This window comes from Macrobrachium nipponense, chromosome 20, assembly GCF_015104395.2.
Source record: "Macrobrachium nipponense isolate FS-2020 chromosome 20, ASM1510439v2, whole genome shotgun sequence".
NCBI classification, from domain to species: Eukaryota; Metazoa; Arthropoda; class Malacostraca; order Decapoda; family Palaemonidae; genus Macrobrachium; species Macrobrachium nipponense.
Genome location: NC_061089.1, coordinates 14,342,933 through 14,355,413, shown reverse-complemented (window position 1 = coordinate 14,355,413; position 12,481 = coordinate 14,342,933). Strand labels below are relative to the sequence as shown.

The window sequence follows — 12,481 nt, the reverse complement described above, 5'->3', positions numbered from 1 at the left end:
TCTTCATTCTTTCACATTCCTGCTTAAAAACATTGCCACAGCAGGGCATGTCTGGGGCTGAGCCCACATCTACATTCATATGGATGTTCAGAGAAGAACAAGACAGCTCTTCTGAGAATTTTTCCCCCTGTTCATGTGAATGTTTTGGTTAGCTAACATCCATGGAACGTCCGTAACACTGCTTGGGGGAAGCACAGAGGGTGGAGGGTGCTTTACCATTCTTCGTTTTACTTGATGCTTTCTTCACTTCTGTATCCTGTATCCCCATCACTCGTTCCACTACCCTTTTAGCTTCCCCCATCTCCTCTCTATAATTTTCAGTATTTAAAAGCTGTTCAGACTCTCCATCTCTCAATATCTTCATCCCTATACAATATATTTCCATCTCTATCCTTGATGACACCCAATTAACCCAAATCCTGTCTGTTTTTTCCTCAAGTTTGAAATTTTATAGATATTGAAACTTGAAATATAATATCCTTTGTCAAATGAGATTTACCTTATATTGGAATGTCTTGTGTGCTAATGAATCATCACGATTACGTTGCCATAAGTGACGTCAGGTTAAGGAATTAACACTTGCTTATGTAACTATTACAGTTGGGGTAGATTACGCTGAGCAAATATCCTGTTATCTGATAAAGATAAAACCACATCCAAAAGTCTTGGCAGTGGCCATTTGTGACAGAATTTGACTTGATGATAATTCTGATAATATAGGAGTCAAAATGGACTTTTATCTCTGCATATAACAAATTTATAGTGCATATAACAAATTAATAGTGAAAAAGGCAAGTACCCTAAAAAATGAGTGTGAAGCATATTCAACAAGAAGACTAAAACTCTTAATTAATAAGGGTATTCCATGGTTATAAAATAGGATTAAATATAAAAAATAAATATCCCAAATGTTCAAAAATTAGAAAAAAATTGTTATGCAGCAGTGTTTATTGATACATTATATTTTTACTAGCATCTTAAAGCAGTGTGTAATTATACAATCATTCCTAAAACATGGCCAAGACATAGTAGTATATATGTATATGTATGTTGTAATATCTTGTGATGATTTTATAAATACAAGTATATACTATCTTGCTTTAGCTAAGCCAATAGCATTGTGACTGAACATGGATTAAGTAATTGGTATTTTATCAGAAGTTAACGTTCATATTTCCCTTATCATGAATTATTTTAACTGTAAGGGAAAGATTTTCAGGATTTATTACATCACAAGGTCTATGTGATAATATCTTTTAGGCAATGTGAATGAAATACAGCAATGAACAGAATTTTTCACAGCTCTGAAAGTCGATTTGACTACTAAAAAGAAATTGAAAATCAAATATGTCATACTAAACTCAAAAGGAATTGTCCTCTATACTATTATGAAAAGTGTAAATGATTCTTTATCAACAAAGGTTATCAGTCAAGTTAGGTAGTAAATAATTATGGATTTACCTGTACATGAAGATCCAGCCCCACCCCTGGCAACTAAGAGCATGATATGGGTATATAAATTTGGGGCTATGGTGACTCTCTTGGCCATACCTGAATTAGAACTGACTCCGAAAGCAGACTTGTTCACGTTACCATCTAATTTTCACAGACAGTGAGTAATTGTGATTATTTCCTAATTGAATGAAAATATGGTTTAACAGGATCTTTATGTATTGCAAATTATCCTTCTTTTCTCATGCTAAAGAAAATAAAATTTAATGATTTTCATAAACAATAAAAGTTCAAATTGAAGTTATTTATATAATAAATGGGAATTGATTCTCAACAGAGCTGCTTGTAAACTTGATGACCATCTCTAGTCAGTTTCATTTTTAATTCCTTTATATTTTCCTAATTTCTATTCTTTTCAGATGAAGACTTCCACGCTTGTTGTTGTTCTCTCTATTGCTTTGATGCAGTGTTTCAAGGGCATCCCCGCCAGCCCTTTGGTCCCATGCCCGGATGAAGTCTCCAAGGGCTGTCCTCATCATGTGGAAGAATTCCCTGTGTATTACTCTCATCCTGATGACTGCTCCAAATTTTGTGAGTGTGGCGCAGAGGCCATTGCTTGGGAAGTCACCTGCAGGCCAGGACTACTTTGGAATGATGCCCTGCCGGCCTGTGACTGGGCTGTCAATGTAAGTCTTCTTATGGTCTTTCTGTCTGTGCATGAGAGAGAGAGAGAGAGAGAGAGAGAGAGAGAGAGAGAGAGAGAGAGAGAGAGAATTTGGTTTACAGTTGGGTTTTAACCCTTACTGGATGATCATCATCATATGAGGAACTATAACAGGTTTTGAGCGAATGCCGGGCTAATATCATGATCCATACGGTTTCGATGAATTTAGTGGGCAAGTTGTTCATATCACTTCAGTGGGCCATAAATGACTTATGGCAACTAGTACCTCAGTACTAAAGGACAGAGGGGTTCAGTGTGCCTTAAGACTTGTTGGGAAAATGCACTGCCCACTCGCTATCCCTTGACATCTTTTTATTTATTTGCTCCTAAATATACCCAGGGTTTGGTGTTGGTTGTAGTTCACATTTTCTTATGATAGTATGTATGTTAGCCATAATTGTGTTGGTTTTAGTTCTTATCTTTTATGATAGTATGTATGTCAGCTATAATTGTAATTTTGCAAAGGAAAGTGCTAAGAAATATTAGAAAAAGCATGTATACCTCACAAGAAGGTACTGCATCTCCCCATTTCGATAAAACACTTCGGCAATAAATATACCCAGAATTTGTTACTGATTTTAGTTCTTATCTGTTATATTATATGAGCTGTAATTATAATGTCATAAAATAAATCATTAAAAAAAACATGTATAATTTTGTAAAATTAGCATATTTTTACAAGTGTTTTGGACATTGTACATGTATTCACTTTCAGCTTCCCATGGAGGGTACAGAAAAAATTTTAAATGCTTTTTCTTACATCTTGTGCATTTGCATATCTTCTTTCCACTGATTTTTTATTTATATTTTTTTTAATTGCCCAATCTTAAAGTTTGCCCATGGCGGTTGTGCTTAATATATTGCCCGTGGTGTAAGGGTTAACTGTTAATGGACAGATAACCTCTTATGAATAACGACAACAGGTTTTGAGTAGTGGACGGATGGATGGATGGATTATGGAATTTAGGGCATAGCCCAAGCGCTGGGACCTATAAGATCATTCAGCGATGAAATGAAAGTATGGCTAGATGGAAAAATGAGAAATGAAATGAAAATGATAAACTGATGACAATCCTGCACTTGAACAGTTCTGTACATCAGCAAAGGCCATTTTACTCTCCCCCCAGTATTCCGATCATCCAAAGTTATGAAAGATCGTTTTGGCCAGGGGGCCTGAGTAGTGGACGGACCTCCTGGCGAGTATGATACAAGACATTGATGTGGAGAAATCAAGCGGGAAAAAGGTTCCGTTATTTCAATAGCCCATAAATTTACCAAATGCAACTTTTGGACTGGCTGAGATCATCGATTCTAGGCATCTCATGAGTCAGTTCTGTACTACTTGACTTTAATGGGGCATATAGTGTGTGTGTGTGTGTCGCATGACATCTATTTATATATTTGCTCATAAATATACCCAGGGGTTGCTGTTGGTTTTAGTTCTTATATTTTATATGTCAGTTATAATTGTAACTTTGCAAAAAGTGCAAAGAAATATGAGATGAGAAAACACATGTATAATCTAAAAAAGTAACTGCATCTTTGATCTCTGTAAATTTACACAAACATTTTACAACAAATATACTCAGAAATTGCTACTGATATTAGTTCTTATCTCATGGTATTGTGAGCTGTAATTATAATTTTACAAAATAAAATAAAATTATTAGATTGATTGGTTATTAGAAAAGTCATGTATAACTTGGTAAAATTTGCTTTTGCCTTGTAAAAGAGGCCCCACCATTGGTTGTGAATACCCATTTTCAACTACTTGTGGAAGGTAGGGAGAATTTTTTAGAATTTTTTTCTTAATTTAATTTTTTTTCACCATGTGCATTTGCATGTCTTGCACTGCATATTGATTTTTTAGCCCAGCTGTTAAGGGTTAAACATGTTTGCGTTATGTAATTGTGACTGTTCAGTATGTTTCTGGATGGGGTGATGCAAAAATAGATGCAGGGGCCAGGTTGTATGATAAAAAAAAACACTGGATTGAAAATGAGTTATGGACTGGTTGCTTGCAGATAATACAACAATGAATATAGTTAAGGGAAGTTGTAGGAGAGACCAGTGTAAGAATTTGATAATACCAGAGAAAAAGTACTAAAAGCGTAGCATACATGAAAAATTGAATCAGATTATATTGAGATGGTATAGTCATGTGGAAATTATGAAGTAGGATAGGTTCAAAAGTGATGGGGAGGAAGGTGAGATAGACTAAGAAAGTGCTGGATAAATAGAATGAAAGGTATTAGAAAGGAATTTTAGCATCCAGGAAGCTCAGGACTTACAAGATAAGAGTTAGAGTAACGTGTAATTTCGATTTGTATCTTGTGAGCATTTTCTGTAGGTACGAACTGGCTAATGTGGAGATTTTTGCACAGGGAATTACCAACAATCTGACAATTTAAAGTATGAATGTGACTTTGTGTGTGTGTGGTTTTTTTTCTCTCTCTCTCATCTAAAAATACTCCCTGCTAGAAATATAATTTGCTCATTAACACTATTATCCATCTCCATTGATATTTAGTATTTCAAAACTAAAGACTGATTTTTCATCATAAATTTATTTTCTCGTAAGGTTGACTGCGGTGATAGACCAAGGCCATGAAATCAAGATATCCAGCAGATCTTCAGGACTTCTTACTTCACTCACAGGGGATATTGACCTGAAGACTCAAATACTCTGACTTTCAATCACGGAGATCGTTTGAAAGTTGTTGGCGTTCACTATATGTACATTCGAAATTATAATCAAATGTTTTGTACATAACTGATATCCTATTAGTCTGTCATCTGTTTACTCATATCAGAATTATAGGAAACCATTTTAAATAGTCTAATTCTTTAATCTGTAGTACATACATCAATTGAGAAACTGTAGTCGGCATATAAGTCAGAAAGAAGTTTGGCAATGCAGCTAGTGATGGTCATGTTCATAGTAATTTTGGCTTGACTATAGGCTGCACTGTCTTGGTAGTGCAGTCAAAATTTATCCTCCATCAACCAAACTCATTGTGGTCCTGTTTTGTCTCCATACAGGTTTGATCCAAGGGCATGTTATAACTTTTCAGAGGGGGCTTGGAGAATATTTGGAGTTACATAAAAAGAAACATATCTAAAGCCACCTTTGCAAATCAGACAGGTGCATTATGAAAGTTAATGACATGGACAACAGGAGCACATGATCAAAACAGATGGATTAATTCCCTCCCAAAAGATTGCAATGCTAGCACCATCATCAGTCATTGTCAGTTAAAGTTCTTATATTCTTGAAGGAAACCGTAATTTGTGATCCAAAGATTTTCTGATCTAATGAGTTGTTAAAAGCTCACCTAATCACTCATTAAATATTCAAGGGCAAAGATAATCTGAGTGAACTAAGTGGAGCAAAAAAATTTGATATTTGCTTCTTCATACTTTAAAATCACTTTGGATAATAAACTATTTTTTAAATTCCATGTTTATTTGCCTTTCTTGACCTTTTACATTCCAAGTAAAACAATTAAAAAACAACTCGACTTAGTGCAATTGGGAACCAGTGTAATTAGTAACAAAAATCTGTAAAACAATCATTTTTTCAACTGTTCCATATACTGCATGGTAAATAATATACTGCATGGTAAATAGAGTATATACAAAAAATAACAGTCTTTATAAACTTAAAACAGGAACTTGAGAAATATATAAAGGAATAGTATATGCAATCATTTTCTGAACCTTTATAATTTTTCTTTCTGTAAAATTTTTAACAAGTCATAAAAAGCTGTCTCTGAACACCAGACAATTCTTTTATATGCATTTAGTCAAAGTACAAACACTTTCTTACTACAATGATGTGCTATTTGAACAGCCCAGGGATTCTACTCTGAAAGCACCCAACACAATTACTTAGCAACAACTGATTCGAAGACTCGGCTAGGTCAATCATTTTCATACTACTTCACAAAAGTAAAACCACCTTTTATTCAAATGTATGTCTTGATAAGTAACACAATCATATTTTATATCAAGTTATCCATTACAAGTAACTTTATTCCCAAAGATCTGGGTAAGTAAAAATTTCATGTCTGCAACAAAAACTGAAAAATAAACCATCCACTTATGCATTAGTTGTATAACATGACACCTGATTCATCAATCAACGAAAATACAAGCAATTGCCCTCCCACTACAGAAAAGGCAGGGTAAGTCATAGCTACCAAACAGGCCAACAAGATGATTCGGTTGTAAACCCGAAATGTTCTCAATGCTGATCAGGAAAATCTCGTGATGATAACGTTCTAAAACTACATTTTCATTGGAAAAGGAAACCCCGACAGAACCTCACAAAGTGGGAAAGGAGTCGAAATCCTGGAAACAAAATGTTAATACAACTAACAGCCCCATCTACTACTAGAATGTCAACCGAAAACAGTAGCCATGCCTAGCTTCTCTAAGACAGGTGAAGTCGAGGAGAAGCGCGCCATTAAAAACAACAAAAAGTGTGAATTGGCTTCTAAGTACTGGACACAATGTACATGAAACGAATGAAAGAAAATGAATGAACAGCTAATGGTAAACAAGCTAATAAACTTTAGTTTTCAGCAGATGAAACTGACCCATGGGTGAAAATGTGGTACCATGCGCATGGGTAGCACATAACTGGCCGACAATGAATGTTTCCAACATCATTAGCTTATTGTGATAAACAGTACACCATTTCTACTGTGATAAATAGTACACCATTTCTTCATTAACATATCTAAATGTTTATATAAACAAACAACCCTTATAACTATCTTACATGAATTATAAACTTGCCAATTAGCATCAATAATGTAACATGACAAGCTTGTCTCAAACATTCTACTAGGTCAAACACAAACAAACAGTGGGCTCTCTAAAGTAGTTTTATCTCACTGGTATAGCTCAGGCTACACTTAAACCTATGCTCACAAACTGTCCAAATCCGAAGATTTTTGTTTCATTCAGTTTAATTCAAGTACAGTTTCATTGCATGTATGTAAAAACTATTATGATACTCAAGTAATATCAACGTCCATAAATTGAAAAATAACCATAAATATTATTCACCACTTAACATTTAGCATAGAGGCTTATGCTTCTGATTTGACATATATTTGATTTTACTGGCCTTCATTCCATTTCAGTCATTTTTTTAAACCTTTATTTATTCATTCTATATAAGTATTGTTCCAATGCCTAACAAATAAAAAAAATATTTGTCTAGTCCATGATCAAAGTATACTTCTTCATGGTCTAGACTAGCCTCATAGACAATATTATTTTATGCTCGAGTATTTACCTAATCATGTAACTATTTGCACCCGTTAAGCCTGATGTTTTTCATTTACCCACAATGCAATCAAAAATTATTAATTTGGCCCATTGCTCATTTGTGTTTGGCATGAATACATAAGCATTCAGCTATGTGTATTGCAGAAGAAATTGTTTGCATCTTTAACATACTAGAACGACAATATTTGAAACATTGATTCAGAATATCAAATGCTAGGGTATGCATTGCCACATCTACCTAAAACCTACATTGTTAAGGACAGATAATGAAATAGTTACCAATTTGCTTACGTTACGAATATACTATATATACTGTAACATATTTACTGCATAACACTGCCTTCGAGAAACACTATAGGGGATTGGAGTCTGTAAACCCTATATTTCCACAATAAGATTATTATACTTTCAATGTCAAGTGATAAAATAACACATTCCCAACTTTGAAGTGTGAGAGATGTGTATTTCTGGTGATAGAAGTTCACTCGACGTGGTTCGAAAGTCACGTAAAACCGTTAGTCCCGTTGCTGAATAACCACTGGTTCCATGCAACGTAAAAACACCAAACAAACATTCCCAACTTATATTGACATTTATCAATACAACAATCTCAATATAAGTATTTGTATGAACAATGTAAAAAAAAGAAAAGATAAAAGGTATATGTATTCTTTCAGTTCCACATGTAAAAACTTATAGCATCATTCTGTAATCATTGCAGAATACCCATAATCCGCAAAAAGGGCTTGAACAAATGACCATAATATACTCAGTTGTTAAACACATAACCCTATATGTATACAACACTTCATAATATTCATGTCAGAATAACCGCATCATGCATGACACAAAAAAATAAAGATTTAAGAAATATTAGTTTAGTTGTAAATATGTGATGATCACCTATCAACTACAGATCACATTATGCATCTCTCTACATCTATAGATGGATTTGTCTGCACCTAAAGCAAAAAAGACGGGTAAGAGCAGCAGGACTGGTAGGACAAGTATGAGAGAACACATTGAAAATTACACTTCATTAAAATGGTAATTCAGGCAGGAAGTACACAAGATGTCACAGAGTAAAGAAAGAGACTTCATATCACATGCAACCTCAATACAATTAAACATGATGAAAATCCTTAATGGATGAACTTTGGTTCGCATACAAAACCACATAAACGTGATGTGTGGAAAAATCAGTAATCCTAATATTTCAACGGTCACATGACCATTCTTTCCCCTCTTTTACAAAGTTCTGGAACTGCAGTCTAATAAGTTCTGTTTGCCTTTGCTTAAAGGTCAATCCTTGATATTTTAATATCTTGTTTCTTGTTCTTGATTTTTTTGGAAGGGGGTTTTGGTTTGGTCATAGCACCTAACTCATTCATTCTTCTCATGATTAGAAAGCATGACGTGGTAGCCAAAAGGCTTCTACAAATGATTGACCTGTTATTTAATTTTCAGAGTAAATTTGATTCAACTGGCATTTCACCAAGTTTAATTTTCCTTTCGAAGTAATTAAATCTGTTACAACTATTATATATGTTTATAAGATGCAGATTAAGCTTTCTGACAGCTCAGGATATAATTATGAGAAGAAAGTGTTTTTGAAAGTAAAGCAACAGGGTGCACAAACTTTTTGTTCCTTCTTTTTGTGCTTTTCCTGTCAAACATGAACATCTTGAGCAGGTCAACGCCAACCAAACCTACATATGAGAAGTGAAAGACGTTTTACATACACACACTGCACTGAAGGTGGTGTAGAGACCACGAGGCTGGATTCTTCTGACCTTAATCAAGGCCTATGTCTGGCATCGGAATACCATGACTGACACTGGCATAGTCTCTTTGTCTTCAGCCCTCAAAAATTTAGCCCGAGGCCACAATTTATATAATGTATGTCATTGGTTTCGATATTAAAAGGCCAGAGTCTTCTGACCTTGGCCTAGACCTACATCTTGAGCAGGACATTCATCGAATGACTCATTAACTTAGTCAGGGTTCTATGTCCTTGATGAATTAATCTAAAGCCGCAATATATTTGATGTGTTTTAATAGAGACTAAACACTGTTCTGCATTGAAGTCTCCAGGTATATGGAAAACTACTAATATATCAATATGCAGCAAATCAATCTGGGTAAACTTTGAGGTGAGCCAGTTTAAGAAACAATGTATCAATGGAAAAAAGATATGCAGGACTATGGATAACTACCTACTGGGGAGTAGCATTGAAGTCTCCATGAATATAGATAACTACTTACTGGAGAGCAGGATTGAACTCTCCATGTATATACATAACTACTTACTGGAGGTAGCATTTAAGTCTCCATGAATATAGATAACTACTTACTGGAGAGAAACATTGAAGTCTCTAGGAATATAGATCACTACTTACTGGAGAGAACCATTGAAGTCTCCAAGTCTCCATGAATATGGATAACTACTTACTGGAGAGAAGCATTGAAATCTCAATGAATGTAGATAACTACTTACAGGAAAGAGGCATTGAAGTCTCCAGGAATATGGATAACTGCTTACTGGAGGTAGCATTGAAGTCTCCAGGAATATGGATAACTACTTATTGGAGAGCGGCATTGAAGTCTCCATTGATGTAGATAGCTACTTACAGGATAGAACCATTGAAGTCTCCAGGAATATGGATAACTACTTACTGGAGAGAAGCACTGAAGTCTCCAGGAATATGGAGAAATATTTACTGGAGAGCAGCATTGAAGTTTCCATGAATGTAGATAGCTACTTACAGGAGAGAAGCATTGAAGTCTCCATTAATGAAGATAACTACTTACAGGAAAGAAGTATTGAAGTCTCCATTAATGTAGATAACTACTTACTGGAGGCAGCATTGAAGTTTCCAAGGATATGGATAACTATTTATTCAAGGCTCCATGAATATAGATAAATACTTACTGGAGAGAAGCATTGAAGTCTCCATGAATGTAAGTCTCCAGGAATATGGATAACTACTTACTGGAGACAGCATTGAAGTCTCCAGGAACACAGATAACTACTTACTGGAAGCAGCATTGAAGTCTCCAGGGATATGGATAACTACTTACTGAAGGCAGCATTGAAGTCTCCAGGGATGTAGATAACTACTTACTGGAAGAAGCATTGGAGTCTCCAGGGATGTACATAAATACTTACTGGAAACAGCATTAGTCTCTCCAGGGATGTAGATAAATACTTACTGGAGGCAGCATTAGCGTCTCCAGGAATGTAGATAACTACTCACTGGAGGCAGCATTGGAGTCTCCATGGATATAGATAACTACCTACTGGAAGCAGCATTGAAATATCCAGGTTATAGATAACTACTTATTGGGGGCAGCATTGAAGTCTCCAGTAACACAGATAACTACTTCCTGGAGGAAGCATTGAAGTCTCCAGGACACATAATTACTTACTGGAGGCAGCATTGAAGTCTCCAGAAAAACAGATAACTACTTACTGAAGGTAGCATTGAAGTCTCCAGGTCACAGATAACTACTTACTGGAGGTAGCATTGAAGTCTCCAGGTCACAGATAACTACTTACTGGAGGCAGCATTGGAGTCTCCAACAGTACGACTTCAATGCTGCCTCCAGTAAGTAGTGATCCATCTCCGAGAAGGGCTGAAAAATTAAAAGCCATTTCATTCGGCTTGTTGATACAATAGTTTGATACGTTTTATTCTCGACTGCCAACAGATAGAAAATCATCAAAAAATGCTTACGTGACTAAACCTGTAAATGCAAGACAAAATCTTTCAAGACATGAATAGAACCGCTAGAAATGAAAGTGAAGAGGGCAAAATAAAAACGTGGCATGACGTATACTCTAAATTACAGACTAAATTAGGCTGGGTTGAGGCACTTGTTTGTTTCCAAAAGTCAAATGGGGGCGTACAATCAGCACCCATCACCAGTTGCATTTAAACATCGTCTCAGAGCCCACCTTTTAGGAAAAGACAGCACACTTGTAAGCTCAAAGAGCAACGTTTAAAACTGCAACCGTGAAAATGTAACATCCGCCTCATTTTTCCATTTCCCTGACAAGCAAGACGCATCATTCGAAGACGAAGAAAATTCCCTTCAGAAAGAACCCAGTATATCAGCAATTTTATTTTGCTTACCAGTACTTAATAAGGATGATCAAAGTGATGACTTCAAAGACCAGGAAGTTGAAGAACAAACATGATAAGATGCCATATGTTGGCGGGTTTATTGCTCACAAGTTTCCACAACTGGAACATTTAGGATGAAAAGTAACAAAGAAAGATGACACAAAGATTGGTGCCATAAGCTTTGGTGAGGGGAAACTAATGAAACCTAGTGTTTCTTGATCATATCAAAAGTATGGATAAGATGTCTGATTCTCACCATGGGAGGAAAATTTTTAACTGCTTTAAAAGGAGCGATAATTAAATTAGCGGATATAAATAGCAGTCACATCCAAATAACTTCCGAAGTCGAAATATTTTGTTCCATGTCATACAGTTTTTAGAATTCGAAATTTGAACAGACACTTAGTAGTTCCAGAAAAGCGGTGCATAGACTGAAAAAGTTAGCGACATAGCTATATATGTGCAAAATGCGATTTTATGGAGATCTGTTAAATGTGTAATTTAGACATATATTTATATTATTGTTTAGAATGTTCTTTAGAACTCGCTCATGATTATTTAATATGTTAAAATATAGTTTTTATTCTGGCTATTATTTTCCTTCGGAAACAGAATGACGGATAAAAAGAAGAAAGCACAGGTAAGTTTTCTATAATTTCAATGTTTTTGGCGAACATGCTCTAATGATCTCTCTTGTGATTATTCTTAACATAGTAGAAGGAAGAACCTACATCTGACTATTAATTTAATTATTGAATAGCTTAGAGTATTTAGAAAAATAAAAAAAGAGAAAGTAAAGGCAGGATTGCTATAGGTAAAGGGTCTGACTGAGATTATTGTGACGTCACACACCTAGCTGTTTAATCCTGTACCCCAG

The 12,481-nt window shown here is 35.2% G+C and overlaps 1 long non-coding RNA gene across 1 annotated transcript; it reads left to right on the top strand.

Annotated features, from left to right (window-relative positions):
• Positions 1-1,481: 1,481 nt before the first annotated feature.
• Positions 1,482-5,635, top strand: LOC135222083 (uncharacterized). The gene is made up of 3 exons (XR_010316170.1): positions 1,482-1,612; positions 1,872-2,138; positions 4,758-5,635. It is a non-coding gene; the product is annotated as an uncharacterized LOC135222083 (long non-coding RNA).
• The last annotated feature ends 6,846 nt before the right edge of the window (positions 5,636-12,481 follow it).